The sequence below is a fragment of the Mustela lutreola genome, chromosome 3 (assembly GCF_030435805.1).
Source record: "Mustela lutreola isolate mMusLut2 chromosome 3, mMusLut2.pri, whole genome shotgun sequence".
NCBI classification, from domain to species: Eukaryota; Metazoa; Chordata; class Mammalia; order Carnivora; family Mustelidae; genus Mustela; species Mustela lutreola.
The window spans coordinates 13,147,107-13,175,064 of record NC_081292.1 but is presented as its reverse complement, the minus strand read 5'-3'; the positions used below and the strand labels follow the sequence as shown (position 1 = coordinate 13,175,064).

The following is a 27,958-nucleotide window of genomic DNA, read 5'->3' as shown; positions in this document are numbered from 1 at the left end:
TGGCCTTGCAGGCACTAGTGTGCATTAGCTGTATCTTTGCTTCAGAAAAGACCTGGTTTGTCCCCAAGCTAATTAATCAGTCTTAGAACACTGACATCTTGATCCAGCTTGGTCACTAGAGAGTCACAGAACCTCGCAGTCTTTCCCTGGGTACCGGGAGAAGTTGCACTAGGTGGCCTCCGGTGCTCTGCCCAGTTCCAGACTTCCTAGAATTCACACAGCAGAGAGCAGGTGTCCCAGCCCAGAGGACCAGGCCAGAATCCTCTCTCTGAAACCTTCTGTGACAGGCCCTGGAAGTGGCCTTTCCCCTAAAGGTGAGAGCCCCAGCTTCCTGTCCTGCAGAAGCATCAGGAGGGACCTCGCCCACCACTCTGGCTGTGAGGACAGAACGGGTGGTTAAATTGGAAGGGGATTGTTATGGGCCAGGTGTTTATAAATCAAGCCCTTTGTGAGTGGCACTTGCTTTTTTTATAAGCGGTCGGAATCCCTAGTTGTCTCCGGCTGTCTAGATGTGCTCACATGGTAGTTGGTGCAGATGCCTTGAGAAAAGGTCCTTCCTTTCCAAAGTATGGCCTCAAAGGGCTCCTCTGCCTTCTAAAGCTGCTAAAACCTGGGCAGGGGATTCTCCATATGCCTCACAGTTCCTTTGGGAGCCTCCTGGCTGCTGGATTATCCAGTGTGTCTGCACTATTAAAGGCTCTATTTGCATCGGTTCGCTGAAGTGGGTGCCCTTGTGTGTGGGAAAGCTGCTGGGGAGGGCGGTCCTGCTGCAACCTCATGAAGCGTCTGAAATAGTAAGTGTGAAGCCCTCAGGAGAGCTGAGGCTGCTGTTCCTCGAGTGTACTTTCGGGTGCTCGTGCTGTGAGCATCACCCGTTTCTCCCCTTTCTCTTGCCCTTGAGGCCTTCTGAACACAGCCCCACCCATGTTTTACAAGCCACGCAGCCCTCCTGCAACCTGTAGTCCTCTTCAGTTCTTAAAGATGCAGCTCAGGTGCCACTTCCCCCAGGAAGTCCTCCCGGACTTCCAGATTTAGGACAGGCTGCCACAGCTGCCTGTGTTGACCATGAACAGAGCCTGTCTCATCCACTAGCATCAGCACGTCTGTCTCACCTGCTAGACTGAACTTCGTAGGGATGAACCTCCAGGTCTTTGATGGTGCCTGCAACCTATCAGGTACTCTTGAGTGGGAAAAGCTTTCTTAAAGGAGATAGAATTGGAATTGAGCCCTTTGTAGGGATAATGAGAGCAGAGGACACAGTGTGTGTTGTGGGGGGAGGGCACTGGAGGCTGAAGCAAAGGCGCTTCTTTGTGGATCCCGATATGGTTCCTTTCTGAAGAGCTGACAGTCGGAGGGAGAGGGCTGGTGGACTCTAAGCGTGGAGATGGCGGGCTAGGCTGGCTTGCTGATGTGCTCATAGCCTGAGGGAGGAGTGGTTTGGGGTCCCCAAGGAGAAGAAGGACCCCCCACCCCGGGCTTTTGGGCTGGTAGTCCTCCAGAATACTAAGATTGTGTCTTTGTATTGGAGGGGAGACGGTGAAGGTGAGGAAAGGGAGGAGGAGGTTTCAAAGCACTTGAGAACCTTGAGCCAGGTGTGTGCTGAGGGGGAGAGGAATGGATGGACAAGTATCTCCCTGGAGTATAGAAATTTAAGAGCACCAGCCCTTGACCCTAAGCCTATATACATATAGCTGACTCAACACTGCCATTTCTACCCACCAGATGAGGTTGTGCAAGTGATATGACCCAGTGCACTCCAGAAGCTGGCAGGAACATACATAATTCATCAGATATGCAGATGAGCTGCCCAGGGTATCTCTGGTCTTGGGGAGAATTCTTAGTCGACCTGAGATATTTACAGAACAGAATGTTCATTTCCCCATCCACAGTCTTAAGGCCTGGAGCAGATTTATGCATATGGGAGAGACTTCCAAAGTGGATGTTTCTCTGGTATTTGTGGTTTTCTCTCTTGACCAAAACTTGAGGAAAGGTCACTCCTGTTTATTGAAACCACCTTCCTGCCCAACTTGAATTTCTGAAACCCTGCTTTTCAGGGCTGCCTTGGCTTTGCCGACCACCTTGGGGACCAGGGGTGGTTCTTTATCAGAGATGCCCTGAGAATCACCCAGCGGGGACCCCTTCCAAGTGTACACCCCAGACTCCACTCAGGACTGGGAAGTACATTTTCTTAGGGTTCTTCAGCTGATCCAGGCTTTAAGCTGCTGAGCTCAGTGGTCTAAAAGCAGGAGTCGCATTGAGAGGCCTGCAGAGTGTAGAGAAAGAAAACGAAGTTGGGACATTCCCTCCACTTTACACTGTAAGAGCCACTTGTGTGGCTGGGTTGGCGTCCGTGCTGCCTTTGGTCCCACCTGCCCTCCAAACAGACCCCACAGGTTCTTCAGGTCTCCTGCAGTCTCCCCCATGGGAGGCTTCTTCCCGCTGAGAACCTTTCCTTCCTGCATGCCCCTGCAAGTGACACATGGTACTTGGAGGTCTCGGCTGAGTCTCACCTTCCCTCCAGGCCCGAGCCACAGCCGAGTTGGCGTTCTTACCCTGACATGCGTCCTGCTTGCCTCCTCAGGCTGCTGGCTTCCTTGTCGTGGCTGGAGCCCAGGCAGTGTGTGTCTGGGTAGCACCCACAGGTGCTGGCCCATGGCTAAGGGGACGGCTGATAGGTGTATGGCGCACAGCTCTTCAAGAGGAAGATAGTTCTGGAAAAAGGAATCTCAAATGGTACTTAAGCAGATGATCTACCCAGTCATAAAAAGGCGAAAGTGCCACTTGCCCCTCTTAAAATTGTCTAACTTGCAAGATGATGTACTTTGTGGTAGATAGAGCCACGAAGAAACACACACCACTGAGAGAATGCAAGTGTTTACAGCCCTTTGGGAGGGTTTGCTGGCCTTCTCCGTCCAGGTAAGCCCTTTGACCCAGGGACCTGGCATTGACATATAGCAGTTCCCCCCTTATCTGCTGGAGACACGTTCCAAGACCCCCAGCAGATGCCTAAAACCCTAGTGTCAAACCTACATAGACTGGGTTTTTACTATACACACTTACCCTGGGATCAAGTTTAATTTATAAATTAGGCATAGTGCGAGAGTAACAACAGTGACTAGTGGTGAGATGCAACAGTTCCAGTGATAGACCGAAACAAGAGCTAAGTGAGCGTGGGCTCTCTCTCCTTGCCTGGTACTCATCCTTCTTGTGACCACGTGAATGATAAGATGTCTGCGTGTTGAGATGAAGGGAGGGGAAGAAGCAGGCATTCTGACATTGTGTTAGGCTACTGTTGACCTTCTGATGGTCGGTCCAAAGGAGGATCATCTGCGGTCGGACTGCGGTTGGTCGAAGGTAATAAAACCCTGGAAGACAAAGCAGTGGGTCAGGAGGGCTCCCGTGTTTCCCCTAGAGATACACCTGCAGATGGCGTGAAATGAACCATGCTCAGTAGTCTTCATTTTCCTTCCGTAACAGTTTTACGGTAGCAAAAGGTCGAGTGAGATGCCCGTGAGCCAAAGGCTGTCACAGTAAATGATGGCCAGTTGTCAGGCGGACTGGATGTGGATAGGGGAAACAATGGCTTTGCGCACGACGTGGGCAGATCTTTTGCAAAAAAGCAAAATGCAGAATAGCAAATATAGCTCGCCACTTTTTGTGGAAGAGGCGTACCTGTGTGGGAGGAATGTAAGGGTTTATATGTGCCCAAATGCTGTAAGGATCTAGAAACCAACTCGGTGGCTGGCAGCCTGGGTGTGTGTGGGAGAGCCCGGCCGCAGGTGGAAAGGGACATGAGGAGGACTTCTGGCTGTGTCTCTCTGTGTGCTATTTGAATTTTGAGCTGTGTTGAATGTATTAATCTATCATACATTTAATTTAAAATATCCATGACCTTCTTGTGGTTAGGCTGGGATTATCAGTTTTGGGGAGGACAACCACAGTGGCAGAGTGCCATTTCTTATTCCATCATTAGCATCAACATGGCTTCTACAAATCCCACTGGGGGGGGACTTACAAAATACTTTGATCAGTACGCCTCAAAACTGGCAAGGTCACCAAAAAAACAAGGAAAATCTTAGGCAGCCAAGAAGAGCCTAAGGACACATGAGGACCCAATGTAACATGAGATTGGGTGGTCTCCTGGAACAGGAGGACATCAGAATTCTAAGAAAATCTGAATCCTGTGTAGACTTCAGTTCATAGTATGTGTCAGTATTAGTTCATTATTTGATGAGAATCCTCATATAAAATGATGATAGTAGGGAAAAGGGGGAGGGAGTATATGGGAACTCTGTACTATGCTCACAATTCCCTTGTAAAATTGTAAACTATTCTAAATATTTGTTTGTTTAAAAGTAAGTAGTGGGGGAGCACCTGGTGGTTCAGTAGGTTAAGTGGCCGCCTTCAGCTCAGGTCATGGTCTCAGGGTCCTGAATCAAGCCCCCTGCGTGTCGGGCTTCCTGCTCAGCCGGAATCCTGCTTCTCCCCCCCTGTACAAACCCTGCCCACTCGTGCTCTCTCTCTCAAATGAATAAATAAAAATTTCTAGAAGATTTTATTTATGTATTTGACAGAGAAAGAGAGAGAGAGGTAGTGAGCACAAGCAGGAAGGAGGAGCAGAGGGAGAGGGAGAAGCAGACTCCCCACTAAGCAGAGAGCCTGAAGTTGGCCTCCATCCCAGGACACTGGGATCATGACCTGAGCCAAGGGCAGACATTTAATGGCCTTAAACACCCAGACACCCCTAAAATCTTTAAAAACAAACAAACAAACAAACAAAATAGTAAGTAATTGGCTGGCTCAGTTGGTAGAGCATGTGACTAGTGATCTCAGGGTCATGAGTTCAAGCCCCTCACTGGGCATAGAGATTACTTCATTTAAAAAAAAAAAATTTAAAGGAAATGGGAAAAAATTCATGGCCTCATTTGATTCTCTCAATAACTCATGAGTTATTTCTGTCTTACAGATGAGAGACCTGAGGGTCAGAGAGGTTGCAGATGTGCCCAGGTGCCCACAGCTGGTACACGGTGGGAACCTGCGCATGGCATAGCCTGCAGGCAGGAAGGTGCCACGCCAGCGTGGAGGGGACCTCTGGGGTGTTGCTGGACACCAGAGGTGGAGTGACGTCCTCGTTCAGTGTGTGGATGTGGGGTTGGAGACACAGCTGGAGGTCTCATGCCAGGCTCGCCTCCCCTCCCTGCCCCCAGCAGATTCTGAGTTGCTGGGTAAGTAACGGATGGCCAATGGTCTCATTCCCTGCGCCAGTCCCGATTGGCTGGTGACTGCTGGGAGCTGCCCTGGCTCAGCAGGAAGTGTGCGTGATCATTTATGAGGTTCTCAAAAATGAGGCAAGGGAGGGAGTTGGAGAACAGGCGGCAGATGACCACTGAGATGGGGGGGGGGAGCCTGGGTGGGTTTAGCCCGGCCGGACCCGTGCTGTACCAGGCCGCTTTCTGTCTCTTTCCATAGACCTTCTTAAGGTCTCTGTGGTGGGCTCAGGGTGGTGAACCCGGAGAAGCCAGGGGTGGAAAAGCTTCTGGGCTCCCTCTAGGCTTGAATCCTTGGAGTCTCTGAGGCTAAGGCAGAACCTGAAGCCTAGCCACCTTTCAGAACAAGGTGTTCCAGGGAGGTGGAAAGACTGGTTCTCAATCAGATAAAGGTAGGATCCCAAGAAGACTTCCAGGGCCCTGTCCCAGGGCACAGTGGTCATTGTCCCCAAGAGGTTTCTGTTGTCACATTCTTGGCTGGCTGGCAAGGTAAAGGGGGTAGAAGAAGAAACAGGGACACTGGAAAATAAGAAAGGAGTAGGACTATGTGCGTGTGCATGTGGGACTACAGGCTTGGGGCTGTGTGTAGGCTGTTGGGGATCAGAAACTTTTTTGAAGGGCAGTTAGGCAAAGGTGAGCCTCCTTTGTAGGCAAACTGAGCGCCAGATATCTGGTTTACAAAATAGGTAATTGGGGAGTAGCTCTTTGGCTTTGAAAAGGAACCTTTACGTTGTAGAAGATTTTTAATCTGTTTCCCTGATACAGTGCTTGAGGCTTGACTTGGAACCCAGGCCGTGTGTCCCTGTCGGGCACACGTTTGTGCTTCTGTTAGCGATGTTTTATTCCCAGTTCAGGGACCCTAAAAAGATACCTGTGGGGACTGGGCTGGCTTGGTCAGTAGAGCAAGTGACTCTTGATCTCAGGGTTAGATGTTTGTCTAACATTGGGGGTAGAGATGACTTCAAGGTGTACGGATCTCCAAGCGCTAGGACTGGGCTCTTACACACAGCAGCAGTCGTGTGGACCAGCACAGCACTGCCTTTGCAGATGTTAAGAATGGTCGCTTTGCCTGGTCCTTGTGGAGCGCATGGCAGTTGTCAGAGCATATGAGGAGTGTCTGCACGTGGAACTGAGCGGTGTAAGTCTGATACGTGAATTTTGTCCTTTAGATTCTTGCGCAGATTCAGTGGTGGGTCAGTCTCTTTGTTGTAAAGAAGGAAAATGCTGCTACAGAGAATTTTCTAAACATTTTATTTTGAAACAGGACTGCAGAAGGAACAAACACAAACCCCAAAACTGACGTAGGTAGCTGGGGAATATCTTCTAAATTTTAAATACAAAACTTTTTTTTGGGGGGGGGTAGGGTGTTGTGAATAACTTACTGACTTATTTTTTTAAAGATTTTATTTATTTATTAGAGGGAGAGAGTGAGCATGGGGGGAAGGAGAGCAGAGGGAGAGATTCCTGTTTGAGTACAGACCCCGATGTGGGGCTCGATCTCAGGGCCCCAAGATCACAACCTGAGCCAAAGCTAAGACTTGGATGTCCAATTGACTGAGCCACCCAGGGGCTCCTGACTTATTTTTATAGTAGCCTCTTCTGTTAAATATTGGTCTAGTAGATACATTTGGGGGTGAGTACCCTTTCCTGGTGTTTTTTCTCTTTTTTGGGACTCATTGTGGTTTTATGGGAAGAGAGAGGGTCGTGTTTTTTGATAATCTAGAGTTCTTAATCCAAACTCCATCCCAAGCTGTGTAACCTAGGTACCTGACTTCCAAGGATGCCCTCGTGGTCCTTATCTGCCCGCTGGAGGTGACAGTGTACAACTTGCGGGTTTCGGGCCAGAATGAAGATGGCTGGCCCAGGCACGTGACTGGTGTTCGGTCCATGGGGCTCTACACAGGGGCAGTGGGATTCCCTGGATGTGGGGTTTTCATCTCCAGTGGAAGGATGGAGGCCAGGGAGTGGGGTGAGGGTCTCAGTGCCAAGTGGCAGGAGTCACTTAGTCGTAGTCTTTCAGGGGGTGAATTTGAACCAGGGGTCAGGAGTCTCAGGTGAGACTTGATTCGATAGGTAGACCCTGGTTCTCTATGCAGAGGTGAGATTGGGACGAGGGATCCCGTGGGCCCTTTGTGCTCTGCCCCCTGGTCTTCAGTGGACTGGCTTCATGGGAGGAACCTCTCATCTCTCTGGCCCCGGTCTCTCCGGCAGTGACCACAGTCCCGGCTCCTACATGGAGGTTGGTGAAGTCACCTGGGTGAAGGCTCTTCCAGATTTCCTGGTGCTCAGAGCTCAGCTGGCCCTTCACAAGGATGACCGGGAGCCAGGCTGCCTGTTGGCTGACTGTGATTTTGGGTAATCCTCACCAGGCTCGGAGGCACGGGGGAAGCTGCCTCGGTTTCTGGCTTTAGACTTCTTAGGGCTGAGTCGCAGTGGTAGGACTTGCTGTGACTTTGTGTAGAGTCCCCAGGGAAGCAGCCATGGCTGCAGCCGGAAGGGGCAGGTCCCCCGTAACGAGGCTCTGTGGTCTGTTGCAAGGGGGTGTGAGCCCAGCAGGACACTGGGGTGACACTTGCACACTTGCACGGGTCATCAAAATTCTGCTCAGCACGTGTTGCCCTGCTTGGAAGCTTTGGAGCAGGAGGCAATGAGGCAGAATGGTTAGTGCCCGGACCCCAGTGCTTGCCTGCCTTGGTGTAAGTCTGGCTGTGTGATCTTCAATATGATATCAACCTTTCTGGCCCCAGCTTTTTTCATCTGTGATGTAACAGTTTCTCCCCCAAATGGTTGGGGTTTTAAACAAATGGGGGCGCCTGGGTGGCTCAGTGGGTTAAAGCCTCTGCCTTCGGCTCAGGTCATGATCCTGGGATCGAGCCCCGCATCGGGTTCTCTGCTCAGCAGGGAGCCTGCTTCCTCCTCTCCCTCTGCCTGTTTCTCTGCCTACTTGTGATCTCTGTCTGTCAAATAAATAAATAAAATCTTTAAAAAAAAAATAAACAAATGAACATTGTAAAGTAGACGGTATAGTGTCTGAGGATTAAAGGAGGTAAAGCGCTTGGCACAAATGAAGGGCTCTGCATGTGTGAGCTGATGTTGTCGAACCCTTACTCCTGTTAATAAAGCCTGTCCTGCACCCTTCTCCCTGCCTCATCTCCAGAGTGCCTGCTGCCAGCCCTGCTCACAGTTCTTGCCACATGGAACCTGGCTGCTCCCTCACCTGTGGCAGGGCCCCCGGGTCTGGGTCCTTTCTGCTTCCATTGTGTCTAGGGTGGTGTCTTGTGTGGAGAGGAGCTTAGTAGACAGTGACTGAGTGTGACTGGCTTGTTAGGGCAGCTGGGATTCTCTCTCATGCTGTCCAGACTTCAGAATAGGAAGAAGTCATAGCATAAAGTTATTGAGCATCTCTGGTGTGCTAGATCTTCTGTCGGCCAGAGCCTCGAAGTGGATGTGGCGGGTGGACCACAGCTCCTCCAGAACCTGGGCTGCAGGTGAGGAAGCAGGACAGAACTCTTGCAGGACCAGTAGGACTAGTAACCTAGAGCAGTAGTGAAAGTGTGAGTAGATGAGTCAGTGCCCAGAAGGACACCAGGCAGGGAAAATGACGCACTGCCCTTGAGGATTCTGGAGGGCTTCCTGGAAGAGGTGGCTGGTGAGTGACAGGATTTTTTTTTTTTTTTTAAGATTTTAAAAAGATTTTATTTACTTATTTGACACAGAGAGAGATCACAAGTAGGCAGAAAGGCAGGCGGGGGGGCGGGGGGAAGCAAGCTCCTTGCTAAGTAGAGAGCCCGATGTGGTGCTCAGTCCCAAGACCCTGAGATCATGACATGAACTGAAGACAGAGGCTTAACCCACTGAGCTACCCAGGTGCCCGAGTGACAGGATTTTTGAGAGGGAAATGGGGTGGAGTGGTAGGGGTGGTGGAGGTGGAGTTTTGCTGGTAGAGGCTCAGGTTTACCTGAGGGCGCTGGCTGCTGGCAGAGGCCGAGGCTTTCTGGAGGTGCTCTATGTGACCTCAGATGCTGGGGACGCGGTTGGGACTGAACTGTCTTAAAGTGCATGGGGTGGGGAGGGAAGAAAGGAGGGAGAGATTGCAGGGGAGGAGGGGGAAGAAGAAGCCAGGGAGGGAGGGGGCCCTGTGCCAGTTAAGCGTCTGAATGCTATAGGTAGTAAGCTACGGCACTGATGTCCCCGTCTCTCAGGGCTGTGCTCTGGCCCTACCGTTGTCCATTGTCCTGCTTGCCTGTCATTTCTCTTCCTGGCTCTTCTCTCTCCAGCCCCAGAAGCCAGTGTGCTGGCCTCCTGGCATCCTGGCCATTTCCTGCCCCGAGGCTGCTCACCCTCCTCCGTCCTGCTCACCCTGTGCAGGCATGACCTCACCCCACAGCCGGGAAGCTGGGCTCCTGTTCCCGCCTGTTTACTCTGGCATTTGGACAGGTCGATCACGGGCTGCCCCGGGATGCCAGCCTCGTGAGTCGGCAGCAGTGAGCACAGGCGGTGGGAGGGGGCATTCTTCCAGGCTGACTCCCGTCCCGCGGGGCTGGCATGGGACCCCTGCTTTGGAGGCTGCTCCAGGACGCTGGGCTGGCCCAGCTTTGCACTGGGCTGCTGAGTCATTGCCCCACAGTGTGGCCTCTGAGTCACAGGGGCAGCCCTGTCCTCAATAGGCAGGTCCTTTGTGGGACCCTCCTGGGCTGAATTGGTGTTTGACCCTCTCTGCCTTTGGCCACCGTCAAGGTCTCTTGCCTCCGGATCCCTTTATAGGCCCTGCCCACATCAGCTGTGCCCCCTTTGAGATCCAGAATCCAAGAGCTTGACTCAAGTCAGCAGCTGAGTTACGGGAAAGGGAAAGCAGCGTGGGCAGATGAAGCAAGCTAGGGCGGGAGTGGAGCAGCAAGATGGGGGAGGGGGGCAGATCTCACGCCCTGACAGGCCACGGAAGGCGCGCGCAAGTCTCCTGTGTCTTGTGTAGATTGTGGGCATCGCGCAAGGACCTTGAAAACCCACCCCGTGACTCTGGAGCAGCTACAATAACAACATCTCTCTGTTGACACTGTGCTGCCTACTGTTAGTTCTGACCCGGAGACATCGGACACCCTCTGTAGACCCGTTTCACAGCTGAAGAGACTGAGGCAGTGTTTAGTAGGAGCCGCTGGCTCAGAGTCACAGATGTACAAAGCGGCGTGTGGGGATTTGAGCCCAGACCTCAGTTCACTTCCAGACTCCCTGACTGACCCTGTTCCTTTCCTTCTGTCTTTCTCTCTCTGCTTCTTTTCTTTGCTTCTTTGCCTCTTGGCTGCTCGGTCTTTCCTAAGGAAGGCAGCTGTCAACCTCGCAGGAAGCCCACTATTAAAAGGAAACAAAAGTGTCATTAGGAGTCCTGCTGTCACTGTGGATTGAATCAGCCTGCTGAGCCCTGAGGGCAGACTGGGAGGGAGACCTCCTCCACAGGACTGAGAAAGCAGTTGGAGACCTTGACGGGGCGAGGGCCCCTGAGGGTTCCTCCTGGGAGCTGGGGGTGGGGATGGGGTATGGTGTGAAGAAATTGGGTAACTCTTATGACCCAGAGGGGAAATCTGTGTTGACGCACTAGGTGCTGGGAAAGTATCTTGGGCCTAAGAGAAGCTTCTGGAAGATTCAGGCTCCAGCTGCACCTTCCTTTAGTGGGTGACTTTGGTGTGTGGTGGGGTCACTTCATTTCTGCTGGTCTCCATTGTCTCCTACAGAGGGGGAGGTAGTTGCCCCAGACAAGTATTTCTAAAGCAAAACCTCTATCCCTCCTGGGGCCCAGACATCTGCCTGGAGCTCAGGGAATTGGGATCTGCATTTGTAGTGAGCTTCTCAGGTAAGGCTGGAGAATTCCTTTCTCCAGCCCCTGCCCGACTCTGCAGTAAGGCCTCGGGGTCTTCCTGCCCTCCATGTGCTGAGCTGGGAGCCTTGGAATTGCAGGGCCTTAGCCCTAAATGTGGCTTAGGGCCACATGGGCTATACAGATAGGGTTTGGGTGGGCCTGGGTTTGAAATCCCAAAGGGTACACTCTATCCACTTCACGTAGAGGGTGGGGTTTCTGGCCTAACTTGGGTTGGGTGCAGTGGTCTCACTGTCATACAGCCACCCTGGCTGGAGCCGAACTAGCTGCCTCTTGTGACGGCCTCCTGATGAGCAGTTCCCAAGGTCTTGCCCTTCCCCAGGACCCCATGGGAGCTACAGGGCAGTTTTCATTTGTAATCTTACTCATCCTATTATTCTTCCTTTAGCAAAGAGGTGTGAAATCTCTCTTATGCCCACCTCTCTATCAAAAGTGGTAGAGGAAAACATACTGTGTGTTTCTGGAAAAATGGGAGTGTACACCTCTCTTCATGGAGGAATTTCTTGTATGTGGTCTCCGCTCCAGACACAGACCAGAGATAGCGGTTGAGGACAAGGATGGGGAGAGCTTTTGTGGCAGTTTCTGGCTGGCATGTCAGACTGACTTGGAAACACAGCAGATGTCCTACAGAAGCCATCCATTGGGGATTTCTACCTTACAGGCCTAAGCTAAAGGGCCTTTTTATATTAACCTATTCAATCCTTTTTTTTTTTTTTTTTTTTTTTTTAAGATTTTTTAAATTTATTCATGAGAGAGAGAGAGAGAGAGAGAGAGAGAAAGCATGAATGGGGAAGCGAGGCAGCAGGAGAGGGAGAAGCAGACTTCCCACTGAGCTGGGAGCCCAATGTGGGGCTGGATCTCAGGACCCAGAGATCATGGCCTGAGCCCCAGGCAGACGCCCAACCATCTGAGCCACCCAGGCGCCCCTTAACCTATTTAATTCTTAGCAAAAACCTAATGGGGAGGTGAACTGTCATTATTCCTATCAGCTAGATGAAGAAATTAAGGGTTGAGACACACAGTTACTATCCAAGGCCATGCAGCTAGTAAGGGGCAAGGCCAGCCAGCAGTTAGGCCTGGCATATGGAGCCTTAGGGCTTGTGATCCTAACTGTGCCATGGACAGACTTTCATAGCTGCCAAATAATCCACCTCGCTGCTCTTGCTAAGAAGTGCTTATGCATCCTGCCCCATACTTAACTTCACGCAACCCTCCCACCCCTGTGTTTTCCCATTCAGTAGACAAGGCAGTGTAGACAAGAGGTGGTGTTGAACCTGGGTCCAGGAATCAGTGCAAAGTCAGTTCTGGACCATAGAGTCATCTGGGGTTGATCCTGGGCAGGGTATCTCTCTAACCTGCTCTCGGCTCAGTTTCCTTATCTGTAAAATGGGTGTGATACCAACTAGGCCAAAGGTTGTTCCATGAGACTCTTCATTTATGAAGGGCCTGGTACATGGGAGCCCCTCAGCAATGATCTGTTTCTTTGTCCCTGCAAGTGGAGATGCTGAGTCACAAGTCCTGAGGGGAGATCCTGTTCTTTTCTCTCCTTAAATGTGTCATCCCGCCTCCCTTCAACCTGCGTTATTAGCCGGGTGTGGCGAGCCCCGGGAATGATGCCGCTGTACAAAAACTGGCTGCTGACAGACAGCCCCGGGAACGCCTCCTCTCCCGCCGTGCCCAATGACTGGCTCGGGGCTGCCAGCAGTGCCGAGAACTGCAGTGCCCCAGGGACTGTGGGGCACGGTGTGTGCGGATCTGGGTAGTTGACTTATTGCTGGAACCACCGGGCGGCTCTTTGGAAGGAACCGGTTGCTGGGCACCGCGCAGGGGAGCGGGTTTTTTTTTTATTTTTATTTTTTTATTTTTTTTATTTTTTTTATTTTTTATTTTTTATAAACATATATTTTTTATATACATATATTTTTATCCCCAGGTCTGTGAATCACCAGGTTTACACACTTCACAGCACTCACCAAATCACATACCCTCCCCAATGTCCATAATCCCACCCCCTTCTCCCCAACCCCCTCCCCCCGGCAACCCTCAGTTTGTTTTGTGAGATTAAGAGTCACTTATGGTTTGTCTCCCTCCCAATCCCATCTTGTTTCATTTATTCTTCTACCCACTTAAGCCTCCATGTTGCATCACCACTTCCTCATATCAGGGAGATCATATGATAGTTGTCTTTCTCTGCTTGACTTATTTCGCTAAGCATGATACGCTCTAGTTCCATCCATGTTGTTGCAAATGGCAAGATTTCATTTCTTTTGATGGCTGCATAGTATTCCATTGTGTATATATACCACATCTTCTTGATCCATTCATCTGTTGATGGACATCTAGGTTCTTTCCATAGTTTGGCTATTGTGGACATTGCTGCTATAAACATTCGGGTGCATGTGTCCCTTTGGATCACTACATTTGTATCTTTAGGGTAAATACCCAATAGTGCAATTGCTGGGTCATAGGGCAGTTCTATTTTCAACATTTTGAGGAACCTCCATGCTGTTTTCCAGAGTGGCTGCACCAGCTTGCATTCCCACCAACAGTGTAGGAGGGTTCCCCTTTCAGGGGAGCGGGTTTTGATGGTGGAGGTGATGCTGCAGGAAGTAGGGTTCCTCCCAGTAACTCGGGTTCCCAGGTGTGGGCGCTGGGTTGTGGTATGGCTCCGGGAACTGGCTGCTCCCCAGAGGGACCTTCCCAAGGCAGGGAGAGGATTGGGAATCCTTGGTTGGAACACCGAGGGAAAGGATCCCTGGGCGCGAGCACCGTGGGGGAGACTCACTGAGGAGCTTGCCTGCTGACAGGGGGTCTTGCAGAGGAGAGGAGTGGAGAGCAAGATGCCAGCTCAGGAGCTCTCGCTCTCCTGTGGCATGTAGCTCTGCTGTGTGGCTGTTTCTCTCCCTCCTGTTGCGTGACCTTACGAACTACGGGGAGCTCCTCGCCGAGTGGACTTAGTGTAGCAACATCAGGATGTGAACTCTGGATTGTCACTATGGACACAGTCAGCAGCCTTTTTTCTCGTTGGTCTGCCGCTGTCTTGCTGGCGGTGCGCCTCTTCACCTCTTCCCGGTGGTTTCCCTTAGTGATTCCTTCCTGCTGTGTCTGTGCTCCTCTCCTGACTGCTGTGTTTCCGTCCGCCCTTCCATGCTTCTTTTCTTCCAATCATCCTTCTACATCGCCCTCTACCCAGCCACCCTGCCGCCCACGTGGTAGCCTTGACTGCCTCCAGTGCACCTGCGCTGCACCTGGCTCTGCAGATGCCCGCATGAAGAACCCACAAGGTCCCTACTCTGAAGCAGTTCATATTCTGGGGGGAAGCTCAGGGTATAATGAAGTCCTTTCAGGACACACCATATAGGAAGCCCTAACGGAAGTCCTAGCAGGAGCACCCTGGACGGTGGAGGGGAGAGAGGGTTTAGCTTGGGTGGCCTTGGGCAGCTTTCACTGGAGAATTGTTTCAGGTGACTCGTGGAGGCCAAGGGCAGCCTTCAGATGCACCATCCCATCAGGCCCCTACCATAGAACAGAGGGGAGCTTAACAGGCAGACAGACTTCACACCCCCCCTGCCCCCCCACCCCCGCATGCTTATGTGGTAAATGCAAGCAAAACATAAAATTAAGCAGAAAAGGCAGATCGTCTCTACTCCTAGAATCTTTCTTCCTGCTTCCATATGATTTTATGTCTTGACTTGGGTCACTTAACGTTCTACCATGACCCCATGCCATTCAGAGTTGCAACAACTTGTTTTGATCTGCTTTCCCGTATGTGATTGCACACCTGCCCAAGAGAGACCCTGTAAGTCGGGCTCCATTTTATTGGGGTTGGGCTTTCTCTAGGAGGGAGAGGTGAGGACTGTCTGTCAAGGTGCCTCCCCCCAGATGACGGTGCAGAGTGTGAGTGGGCTGTGGGGACATTACTGCCGTCAGATCCTTAGCCAGGTCAGCACTGCCGGGCACCCGCGTTGCCCTCTGCTTCTGCCTGTTACAACACACACACCTTTTCACGCATCTCTGGCTGTTTCCCTCACAGAGCTCCCCGCCCCCCACAAGGTATGGGGTGTTTTATGGAGTCTTGATGTATTCTGTAAGATGTCTTTTGAGGGATAGTTCACTGGTCACCACTCGGAAGGGCTGCGGAGGCTTGTCCTAAGACTTGAACATTCTGATGAATATGACAAACCTTTCAGCGGGAGTGAAGGGTGAGGGCCTCTGATCGGCAGGTGCCCCCAAACAAAAATGATGTTCTTGTTGCTTTTCTTTGACCTCTGGTGTGACTGACCAGTTTTTCCTGTGTATTACCTCTGTGTGTGTTTTGTCAATTGGTCATTTCCTTTGGGGGGTGTTACCAATTTTTTCTCATTGATTTCTAAGATCTGTTTTGAATAATTTGTGAATTTTGCAGATGGGGGAATGGGGAGCCCCTCTAGACTTTTTGTTAGGCATGCTGGTCCAGGAAGGGGCGCCTCCATTTCCATGGGGTGCATTTCTTTTACAAATCTGCATCTGATTGTGGCAGCAAAATCATGTTTTGCATGTGAATGCAGGACAAGCTCTTTAATCTGGGCAGTTGCCGATTTTAAAAGTTCCAACTTAAGTGGTGTTTGTCAAAGGAGCTTCTCTCTTCTCTCTTCCTTTCTTTCTTCATAAGCAAATGATAAATCCTGCCAACTTCTAAGGATCAGTGTACATTTCAGCCCTTCAGGACCTCCACCCGGAACCCCCAGATTAGCGGCCGGTGGGGGTTGGGTGGATCTCTCCGTTGCCGTGTTCTCAGCAGTTTTTAGCTTCCTGGCTGTCTCTGTCAACATTTGTTTAATGTCTGCTTCTCCGTGCTTCTACGTGGGTGGGAATCCTCTTGAGGGCAGGGACCATGCAGCATAGGTGTGACTTTAGTCCCTAAAGCGGTGCTTGGAAATGAAAGCCCAGAGCTGTAAAATGACTTGCCTAAAGCCACCCAGCTTACACGTTGCTTCCGTGCGGCTGATTGGAGCTGGATTCTCCAGGAGGCTTTGCACCTATAATCGGGGCTTTGCTTTGGTGTCTGGGTGAGCAGAGTAAAGGTTGGCTGGCATGACAGCCTTGTCCTCACTGGCATCGGTCATTCCAGGTTATTCTGGCTCAGTGAGAACAGAGTGAGATCTAGGGGAAAGGTTGGGACTGGTTTCCAGGTGAGTGACAAATGACAGCCAGCTGTGCCTTCCGCTTGGCGGCACCCATGCCCTGCACTGGGCGTGATGTCCCCCAGGCCTGCTGTAGAAAGAGAAAGAAGCTTTCTTGGTCACAAGCCGGGGCATGAAACCATCTGGGAACTCTTGTTGCATCACAACAAGGCAGCAGAAGCCGCAGGTGGGGTGTGGGTTTGCACCAAGGGTTAGGAGAGAGGTAACGTCTCCGTGGTGGTCAGGTAACTTCCATGCAGGTTGGAATGCTTGGTTCCTGGGTGGGCAGGGATAGGGAAGACCTCGGTGGGGAGGGGAGAGAGCCCACTTGCTGGAAGCAGGTGCTGCCCACTCCCTCTTGTGTAACTTTGGACACGCCAGCCGTCTCTGGGGACCCAGCCTCCTGTGGGAAAAGTGCTACTTGCTACTGTCAGGGTTCATGGGCAATCCAGTGACTGGACACCCATTCCTAGTACTTAACAAGTGCCCACGGGTGGTTGGTTTCCTTTCGCTCTCCCTCACTCCATTTTTCCCTCACTCCAATTGACACTGAATTTGGCAGAACATTTCTAATACTGGGAAGTGCTGTGTGAATTCAGTGAGAAGTCAAGTCGGAGGTCCTCCTCCCCAGCGGCGTGCCACAGGAGGGTGGCGTAGCTGGCCTGGTGTGGGCAGGAATCTGCTAGGGAGCTAAATGCACAAGCCTGGAATCATTCTGAGATCTTGGGGCTCCGTGTGGGTGGGTGGACTGCATGCCCACTGGAAGACCCATGGTTCCATCCCACGTGCACTGCTTAGAGCCGAGGGGCCCCCTGGTAGTTCTTTCACCACTGCTTCCAAACCTGTCAGGGGGGCAGGAGGAGGGTCACTGTTCCCCAGGATGAGAGAGGATCCCTGGGATGGGTGCATGGTTGGGACCATCCAGGAGCCTCTGGGATCAGATCCAGACAGGCTTTTTCATGGGGTGGAGTGATAGCTACTTATCTGGGGGGCTTTATGAGTGCTAAGCAGCAGCCTAGGGCCTAGCCCAGACATGGGTGTGGCCGGTGGGATAATGTGCCCCCCCAAGTTTGCACCCTAATCCCTGGACCTGTGAATGTTGCATACGTGGTAAAGGGGTATTCAGGTTGTAGATGGATGAAGGCTCATTTTGAATTAGGGAGATTATCCCGGATTTTCTGATGGCTCTGATGTCATCTCAAGGGTCCTTAAGAGTGGAAGAGGAAGGCAGAAGAGGTCAGAGAGATGTAAGAAGTAATGCTGTTGACTCTCAAGGTGGAGGAAGGGCCCCTGAGCCAGGGAATAGTCTTAACCAACTCTAGAAGACGGAAAGGCAGGAATTCAGGAATCAGCCCTCCCCCCCCAACGCCAAGTCTCTACAAAGGAATGAAGCTCTGCTGACCCTCAGTGAGACCCCTTTTGGACATTTCCCATCTAGAACTATAAGAGAGTCAATCTGTGTGCCTTGAAGGTGTGAGCTTGTGGTGATTTTGTTCTGCCAACACTAGGAAGCTCATGCAGTGGGTGAAGCATCTGATGGCCATGCTTGTACCGTGTGGTGTGGCCACTGGAGACCGTCAGAGCAAGTGGCTGTGGCCCTGGCAGGCAACCCTTTATTGGGGGGTGATCATCGTTGACGGAGACCAAGGTCTCCCTGGTGACCTGGCAGGGATGGCTTGGGTAACCAGGTGGTCTGAGATCCATATGAGAAAAGATCCTGTACAAATGCCCAGGGCCCATTACCCCTCCTTCTGGGAAGGGTGGCCTAAAGGTGTGTTAGGTGGTTGGCGATCCCTAGATCCCTACCCCTCCTACCCTGCTGTTTTAAGTTTTAATTGCTGGTCTCTGGACTTTGGTATTTCTTTTCTTGTTCTTTTTCCTCTTCTTCTCCCCCCACTTCTTCTTCTTCCTCCTCTTCTTCTTCTTCATTGTTGTGTTACGTTAGTTACTATACAATACATCCTTAGTTGTTGGGTTTTTTTTTTTTAAGATTTATTTATTTATTTATTTGAAAGAAATCTCAAGTAGGCAGAGAGGCAGGCAGAGAGAGGAGGAGGAAGCAGGCTCCCTGCTGAGCAGAGAGCCCAATGCGGGGCTCGATCCCAGGACCCTGGGATCATGACCTGAGCTGAAGGCAGAGGCTTTAACCCACTGAGCCACCCAGGCACCCCACATCCTTAGTTTTTGATGTAGTGTTCCATGATTCCTTGTTTTCATATAACACCCAGTGCTCCATGCAATATGTACCCTCCTTAATACCCACCACCAGACTTACACATCCCCCCACCCCTGTCCTCTCTAAAACCCTCAATTTGTTTCTCAGGGTCCACAGTCTCTCATGTTTCATCTCTCCCTTCAGTTCCCCCCTTCACTTTTCCTTCCCTTCTCCTAATGTCCTCCATGTTATTCCTTATGTTCCACAAGCAAGTGAAACCATAATGGTAATTAACTTTCCCTGCTTGATTTATTTCACTCAGCATAATCTCTTTCAATCCCATCCACGTTGATGCAAAAGTTGGGTATTCATCCTTTCTGATGGCTGAGTAGTATTCCATTGTATATATGGGCCACATCTTCTTTATCCATTCATCTGTTGAAGGGCATCTCAGCTCTTTCCACAGTTTTGCTTTTGTGGGTATTGCTGCTATGAACATTGGGGTTCATGTGCTCTTTCTTTTCCCTACATCTGTATCTTTGAGGTAAGTACCCAGTAGTGCAATTGCTGGGTCATAGGGTGGGTGTATTTTTTTTTTTTAAGATTTTATTTATTTATTTGACAGACAGAGATCACAAGTAGGCAGAGAGGCAGGCAGAGAGGGAGAGAGAGAGAGAGGGAAGCAGGCTTCCTGCGGAGCAGGGAGCCCGATGCAGGGCTCGATCCCAGGACCCTGAGATCATGACCCGAGCCGAAGGCAGCAGCCCAAACCACTGAGCCACCCAGGCGCCCCGGGTGGGTGTATTTTTGACCTTTTGAGGAATCCACACTGTTTTCCAAACTGGCTGCACCAACTTGCATTCCCACCAACAGTGTAAGAGGGTTCCCCTTTCTCCACATCCCCTCCAACACTTGTTTACTGTCCTGTTGATTTTGGTCATTCTAACTTGTGTAAGATGGTGTCTCAGTATGGTTTTGATTTGAATTTCCCTGATGGCTAGTGACGATGAACATTTTTTCATGTGTCTGATAGCCATTTGTATGTTTTCATTGGAGAAGTGTCTGTTCATGTCTTCTGCCCATTTTTTGACTTGATTATCTGTTTTTTGAATGTTGAGTTTGAGAAGTGAGTTTGGTGTTTCTGTAAGCTGCTTGGAAGCCATGGCTGTGTTCCATCTTAGGGCCCAGCACCTTCTCAGTCTTCCCTTGACACATGTCCAAAGTCTGCTGATATGGCCCTCTGAAGCTGCTTGTGCAGGTCACATGCACCCCTGTCCCCCATCCTCTTTTGCACTCCTGCCCCAGGGATAAGATATCAGCCAGGGGGCTGGAGAGAGGTGACCCTGGCCCAAACCTGGGGCCAACTGATTACCCGCTCAGGGCCTGACCTGGCTGGTCTACTCTTAGAAAGTAGGCATTGCCCACATCTACCTGGTGGGAGCTTACTAGGAACCTGGAGATGAACAGGGACATAAAATAGGCACTTGCCTGGAGGAGGACGGTGACCAAAGAGAGAGGGTGGGCTGGAAGAAGGCTGCAGGGACTGGGCAAACCTGGGCCGATGATGAGGTCATGGAGCCAGGAGCCGATGTTGCTGAGCGGGTAGAGAAGCCTTCTCAGAGATCTCAGCTTGTGTGGGAGGCTCGCTTATCTGATAGTGAATACAGGCATTTAGGGAGGGCACTGGCATTGTTACATCCTATGTAGACAGTCCCCTTTACTGTCACCAGTGAAGAGTCCCAGGCCCCAAGAGTTAAACACCTTGCCTCCTGGTAGGGACCTGTACAGGTGTTCGATGTACACTGTTGGAGGTGCGTGGTGGAGCCTTGAGGTTTAGCTTTTAGAAGTCTGGGCCATTTTAGCAGAAGGCACACTGTGTGTGTAAGGGTGTGTGTGTGGGGGGGGGTTGGGTTCACCGTGTTGTGTGACATGCCTCGTTCAGCCCGAGCTGGGACAGCTCCCTTCTTTGTCAGCCAGACCTGCCAAGTCCCTGGGCTGCTCAGCTGAATGACAGGGTGCTCCCAAGTGACTTCTGCACAGGACCTGGCTCTGCTGGCTGCAGATGCCCTGCTCCATCCCGTTTTAGGGCTGTTGGGGCCTCCTCGGGCTCCATCACTGGGACTGTGAGGAATGGCTGGGAATTGTGTTTGGCCTCAGCCAGGGTCAAGTTGTCAGGGAGGATGCAGGGGGAGGGCCTTACTTGTAGGAGAAGGTGGAGGTTGTGGGGGGACCAAGACTCTGCAGCTTGCCAACCTTTTTATGTGCAAACCACCCCGCTCCTCTCCCAGGAACACCCCTCGGAACCCCCTCCTCCAGTGAGAGGTGAGGAATTTCGTGGGGAGCGGGAGCTCTGATCTTGAGGTGCACATTCCTTTGCGGTAATCTGGGGTTCAGGCTGGAATAACAATGAGGGATGTTGCAAACGCCTGCCTCCTGGTGCTCCTGGAGGATGCTGTGTCCTGGAAGGGCTCTTGGAACCAGCCCTGCTTTTCCTGCATTTCCGGGCGTGTGGCTCTCCTTCCTTGGCTGACAAAGGCAAGCCATTGGGATGGTAATGCCCTTCCGGCTGGCCTTGGCTCCAGGTGAAAAATTAATCTGGACGCCTGCCCAGGAGGCTGTGCAGTCTCATTTTTTATGGAGATGTGCTGGGGGCCTGGGGCCTGGTGGGGTGGAGTGATGAGATGGGATGCCATACAAGTCCCCCCTTCTGGGGCATCTCTTTCAGTGTAAATGTGCCAGGGGCCCTAGGTCACCCGCCCTCTAATAAAATTACCATGTGCTGCCCCTGGTGAATCTAAATTGCACCTTCCTGGAGGGTGGGAAGCCCCCCACCCCGAAACCATTATGAAGGGAGCATATAAGAAAAGGAAACCACTTAGCCATAGGGAAATTATACTGCGCTGCTGTGATCCCTTCTGTCCTCATTCACTAGTCGTTTTTCCTTGATTTCTCAATAATTCACTTTTTTCTTATTATAAAATAATATTTGTTTAACAGAAAATTGTATTTTGCCCTTATTATGAACAAGGCAACTGTCCCAAGTCCTTTGCAGATAGTTCCGCATGGAATTTAATCCCGTCACGGTCCCTGAGAGGGTGCGAAGGCAGATGTTAGGTGTCCAGGGTGCAGGGTGCTGTTTGCAGGGTGAAGACCGACCCAGGGCATGGCTGGAGGGTCTGGGGCCTTCTCCGCTCTGGAAAGGGGAAAGTGGAAAATGTTAGTTGCATGCCTGGGAAGATGCGCACTGAGGATTTAGATCCTGGACATAGTTACACAGTTTCATTGTACAGCAGCATCAAAGTTTGTTTAATGATCTCCCTTTATAACATCCTTTTTAATGGCGATGCCTGTGTACTTCTGCACCCTGGTCCTCTTTTCTCTACACATAGTTCTCATTTTTAGTGCCGACTTTTTTTTTTTTTTAAGATTTTATTTACTTATTTGCCAGAAAGAGAGAGCACAGAGGAAATGACAGGCAGAGAGAAAGAAGCAGGCTCCCATTGAGCAGAGAGCCCGATGTGGGACTTGATCCCAGGACCCTGAGACCATGACCTGAGCTGAAGGCAGAGGCTTAACCTTTTGAGCCACCCCAGGCTCTTTACTTTTGAGAAGTTTACTAAGTTTTGAGAATGACTTAAAACTCCCATAGACACCCTCCCGCCGCAGGCACCACTGTGTCCTCCGTGCAGAGGGAGTTGTTTCTGATGGACTGAGGTTGGTAAACAGCAGCTTAGGGCAGTGTTGGTGGCAGGGATGCCTGTGACCAGAGGTCTGGGGGCCGGGTTCAGGATGGGGTCCAGTGAAGGAGCCAACAGTTTGCATGTTACATATTAACTATCAATTATTTAAGCTGTCATTAGCAAACCATGAAGCTGACATTCTTCTGTCTTATTAAACAACAGAATGGTGCTAATGCTATCATGTATTAATCATTTAAGTTTCATTATTTAGTATTTAGCTTTGTAGTGTTTGGCTAACACCAAAAGTTGGAGGGACAGAGATGCAAGACTCTGCTAACCATCTTCCATCAGGGTTTTCTTCTTCCTGTTTTCCCGAGAGCCTGAGGATTTGTTTGCATGTACCGTTCTCTGCAGCTCCATAACTTGAACTTTGAGGACGTGTGTCAAATTTTACCTGGTAATAGAAAGCCACAGTGGATAGCCATACTGGATTGACTGACATACCCTCCTCCCCCAAATCTGTGTCTCCTGGGACCTCAGAATGTGGCTTTGTGGGGACCTGGGGTCTTTGCAGATGCAGTTAGTTCAAATGAGGTCATCGTGGATTAGGGTGCACCCTCAGTCTGATGAGTGTGTGCTTAGGAGAGGAGAGACAAGGGCATAGAGGGAAATGCTCTGGAGAGACACAGGGAAGAGGCCATGGGCCGCAGCGCAGAGACTCTAGTGGTGGAGCTGCGAGCCAAGGAAGGGCAAGCAGAGCAGAGAACCTCCAGGGGCAAGGGCCAGGCAGAGTAGGCTTCCTAAGACAGTTGCCTCACAGAGCCAGCCTCCCTTGGAGGGAGAACGTGGGCGGGAGAAAGAGCCCACTCCTCTCTGTAAGTGTAGGCGCTTTGTCAACAGTGCGGAGTGCAGGGAAATGACCTGTGCTGTGAGACCGGGACTCCCAGTCTGCATGCCTTGGCCCAAGCAAACATCCTCCTCAAGCCAGAGGAACCCCCTCTCCGCCTTGCTTGCTGTGTGACCTTGAGAAGGCAGCTGAAAGTCCCTGGACCTCAGTGGTGTCCTGACTTGGAATAGGTGAACCTGTTTTAGTTGATGGTGAGGATTAAACATGATGATGCGCGCAGAGCCCCTGTGCCTGGTTGCTGCCCCAGAATGTTAGTGGCTTATTGTTTGCCAAAGACATAGGCAGTGTTGCTGCCTGCGCCCCCATTTCCTGTTAACCCTGTAATGGCCATGTCCTATCCCCCCGCAGAACTCTCCCTCTGTCCAGTAGCCCAGAAGGGCGGGAAGCCCACCGAGTGAAGCTGAAATCTTTCCTGTTCTCTTCCATTCATTTCACATCCCCACGTAGGCTGGTTGAGTAACCCTGCTCTGTCTACCCTCCCCACAAGGAAGAAAAGGCAGGAGAGAAAGCAGGAATGTGACATGCAGAGGAATGGTTATTGCTGGAAGGGGGCTGGGCCAGCGCACCCCAGGAGGTGTGTGTTGGAAATTGACATGCATCGACATTGTAGCCTAGTGTGAGTGCCAGACGAGCTTCTGTGGATTGGATGCCCAGGAATGTTCCCAGGAATGGCAGACCTAAGGGGGTTGGGAGCAGCGATATGAAAAGGGGTATAATGAAATACTTTCAGGAGGAAGGGGAACCCCTCCCTCACCCCGCCCCCCAGTGTCACATCACCTTTGTGTTTGGTCATGCAAATCATGGGGGTGGAAGAGTTTTGAGGAAACGTTGAATTTTAGCCTTTGCCATCTGCACAATAACCCTGTTTCAGAGCTTAGGAAATTGGGTGTCAGAGAGGTTATTTTGGTTCCATGACCCTTTCCCAGAGCTGGGGAAGAATGTGCATTCTCCCTTGTCCCTGTGCACTTGTCCCTTCTCAGCCCTGGCTCAAGTTCATGGGGGGTGGGAGCAGGTAGATTCCTGTAAGTGGTGTCTAGGCTGCCTGCTGCTTCACACTGTAGCTTGCGGTTTGCAACTAGCTGTGCAGGACTCCTGGTGCCCAGGGTCCCTGACGCTTATCTGTCCCTGGGCAGGAGTCTTAGAATCAGGTGTGGTGTGGGACTACCCCTCAGGGAGGGCAGGGTACCTTTCATGCAAAGAAAAGATTAGGATATGGCTTTTTGTTACATTTATACCTACAGGCAGGACCTGGTCTGGCACCCGAGTAGGACAGCCACAAATTCTAGTGCCAGATGGTGATCAAGAGCAAAACCAAGCAAAACATCCATATTTTTTCTTGATCGTATTAAAAATATATGCTTATTGAAAAATAACCTCAACCACTACAGAAATTTAAAAATAGGAAGTAGCCTTTGTCATCACTATCCTTTGGCAGTGAACGTTAACGCAAGGAGTCAGAAAACCCTGACTTGGAAGCCTCTTCTTGACTCTTCAGTTTCTAAAGGTCTTACATGAGGGAAAAGCCCTCTTCCACGCCCGCCCCCACTGCCCCAAGTGCCATCAGGAGAGTTTGCTGAGATGTTTGGTGAAATTACGTCCAGGGCTATCATTGGTCTGATGTGGGTTCAGTGATATTCTTTGTCCCCATTCCCACCCCTTTGCTTCTGGTCTTCTAGGAATCCAGATTCTGGAGAGCAGAGTGACTAGAAAAGCCCAATGCGTTCTCTGCTCTGTTGCCGGCTGCATGGGAGTGAGCTGCTTGTTATGTCCGCCCCAGCTCTTTCTCTCTCCACTTGCTGGTGTTGGCCAGCTCCAGCTGTCCCGCCCAGGCTAGGCAAGGACACGGAGCTGCAGGTATCCAGCCAGGAGTGTCTGCCGTGTCCCAAGACCTGGGCCTGCCTCTGGCCTTGGGTGTGTCCTCCCACGGGTTCTAGAGAAAGTCAGGCAAGTTCAGATGGAATACATGTTCCCCCTTGCAGACTCTTGAAATACCCATGACACATACCGTGTTTGCCTTCCATTCATTTACCTGCGGGACCTGAGTGGGCCTGGCCCACTGAATTAGCTGAAGGACGACACTTTCTCATCTTTAACTAATTTGGAAAATGAATAGAAAGGAGACCCCTTTTAATTTCTGGAAGCATAGGGAATATGTTTATCATTCCGCTGCATTCTTGGCTGCTAAGAAATGATGGAGGTTCATGTTCAGGTATTGAGCTGCCAGGGGTGGGTGGGGACGGAGAGTAATGTTAGCTAATATTTATTGAGTGCTTTCTGTGTATAAGGGGTCGCTGTGCACTTTGCGTGGATTGTCTCATTTTATTCCCCCAGCTGTCCTGTGAAGTAAGGACAGTTGTTAATTTCTGAGAGGGAAGACAGACCATCAGAATGCTAAGTAAGCCTCCTGGGGTACACAGTGAATAATGGGGGCAGAATGCAAACAGAGCCTGGGTGTCCAAAGAGGATATTTCCCTTCCAGAATCTTCTGTGCATCTCTCTGCTCCACTCCGTCTTTGAATTGGTGGTTCGGGGTCGTCCACTTTTCTTTTAGGATCTTTTTGCCGTCTCTCCATTAGAAACAGTCTCCATCATTCTGGCCAAACCATGTAACTAACATAGAAATGCATATCCAGGATGAACCCTCGTGGGGTATCTGCTTGCTGCAGTGTTAGGTCCTGGGAGGTAGAGAATTTAAGGGTGATAGAGTTGCTGTCCTTGGGCTGCTCCCTCACAGATTGTAATGGAGGAAGGTCAAGGCTACATACCAATGTTGGCAGTTTAGTGTGGGGCTGGGGTTATGGAGAGAGGAAGGCCTGCATGCTTTCAGAACATCCCAGGGCCGATTATTGGGTTCCCAGGCAGAGCCATCGGCCAGAGGAGAGGACAGGCTTGGAACTTAAAATTCATATGGAGTCTGTGACTGTGCTCTGGGAGCCCTGGGGGAGGGGCAGCAGTGGGTTCAACTGTGAGCCACAGAAGGATGATGAGAAAATTGGGAAGGCTGCACGGAGGTGGGAAAGGGCTTTGCAGGATGAGTAGAAGTTGAACAGTTGGAGGGACAGCAGGAGCAGAGACCCAGAGGGTGGCCAGCCAGTGGCATGACCAGTGTGGCCAGAGTGCAGAGGGGACTGAAGCTGAGGCTGAAAGCTTCAGAGCTCGGACGGTGGGCTCTTAGTCCCAGTTGGTATTGTTACCCCTGTGTTACTGGTATTGTGGTTTTTGTCACCTATATGCCGGGAAGGGACTGATGTCTACCTGTTGGGGCACTGAGAGATCAAGACGCATGCTGTCTCTGACCTACAAGGCGCTCCATACTGGTAGCTGTGGACATCACCTTGGCCCTGACTGTAAAGCTGTTGGCTAATCCTGCAGGTCTGAGACAGAGGAGTGACATGATTAGACTTGTCTGGCGGCCCTGATCTTCCTGAAAGGAAGGGCCTCTGCTTCCGATGTGCGTCCAGGCTCAGCGGTGCTCTCCCCTGCACCATCTCTTTGGCCGTGACCCTCCGGGTGCCTGTGCACTTGCAGGAGGGGCAGCAGGGGCGCTGAGCTGTGCCGAGCCTGCCGCGTGCTCTGTGGTAACCGTGAAGTCAGGGGACCGGGTTCCGGTTGAGTCTTTGGTCAGTCGGCCACATGACCGTGGAGAGTCACTTGTGGTCCCTGTTTCTCTGAAACTGTTTCTCCGAATCTGTTTCTCCCCCGGTGGGACGGTGGTGGCAGCCAGGCAGGCCACGGAGGCCACAGGCTCTCTGGAACCCATTTCAAGGATCGTAAGACCTGTGGGCGCATATGGCAAGTAGCGAGCACTCAGGACTCTGTTCCTCTCCTCGTCTCCTCTAAACCTCCCTATAGTCTCGGAATTTAGCGTGTATGTATTCCTTTTCTGTTTTCCTCTTCTCTGCAACAAAAGGAAGTTCCAGATTCTGCTGGTTCTGGTTCGGTGACCTCTGACAAGTCACCTTGGTGGGCCCTAGCTGCTTGTCTGCCAAAAATGCAGCTGAGGACAACTTCCAAGGGTGGGTCGGGACGGCATGAGACCCTGGGTGTCAGGAGCCCTGCCCAGGCTGGCACAGAAGGTGCAGTGAGGGCAGGCCTCAGCCCCTCCTCCCGCCTACCGGCACTTGCTGCTCAGGCCGCAGGCTCATTCCGGAGCGGGCTTTCTCCAGTGAGTTCTTCTGCATTCCTGTGTCCCTACCACTTGTGGGGCTTGTGGAGTCAACCCCAGCCCAGGCCTACTGACCAGCCTTGCTGTGCGTGGACCTCGGGGGTACTGGAACAAGCCCTTAGGTGATCGTGAGGGCCACTCAGGTGTGAGCCCCCAGCCCAGAGAAACCTTCTGTGCGCCTCCTGCCCTGCAGGCACTCGGTAGGTCTGAGTAATGCACTCTCTCCCTCTTTCTCTCTCTCTGAGAGACACACACACACACACACACCCCACCGCCACTACCACCACCACCACCACCACCACCACCACCACCACGAGTGCTGGAACATTGCCCAGGTCCCACAGAGCTCTGGACTCTTGAGTTCCCTGGTAGGCTTCTTTTCTGGACTGCTATTCTGACACGGGTTGGTAAATGTCCGTTTCTGCTGCTTACTGATTGCCTTTGTTCCCTTCTCTGTCCTCCCTCCCTTCTTTTGCTGTCCTTCTCTAGACAGTGTTCTTGTGGCCCAGAGGCTCTGTGGCTCTGGACCCCCTAATGCTGGTGAGATGGGACATGGCAGGGTGCGCCGTCTGTGTGGGGGGACGGAGGGGGTGAGAGCGGGAGCCTCTGAGCTTCCCCATGGGGCTTGCTGGCAGATGGGCAGACGGATTCAGCTCTTTCCCGCCTGGCGAGCCTGGGGTACTGCACCGCAGCGTGGGCTCCCTGTGCCTCGCGCCCAGCCTGTTGGGTCTCTGTTCTGTGGTCTCTTCCTCC

At 51.5% G+C, this 27,958-nt stretch overlaps 1 long non-coding RNA gene across 9 annotated transcripts in view; it reads left to right on the top strand.

Annotated features, from left to right (window-relative positions):
• Positions 1–27,958, top strand: part of LOC131826399 (uncharacterized) — a 226,233-nt gene that overhangs the window by 33,746 nt on the left and 164,529 nt on the right. Inside the window, exon 1 of one of the 9 annotated variants that reach the window (XR_009351565.1) lies at positions 4,527–5,225. The exons of the other annotated variants lie outside the window; for them this stretch is intronic. This is a non-coding gene — a long non-coding RNA (uncharacterized LOC131826399). Of the gene's footprint in view, positions 1–4,526; positions 5,226–27,958 lie in introns of those variants that run through there. 9 annotated transcript variants of the gene reach the window in all.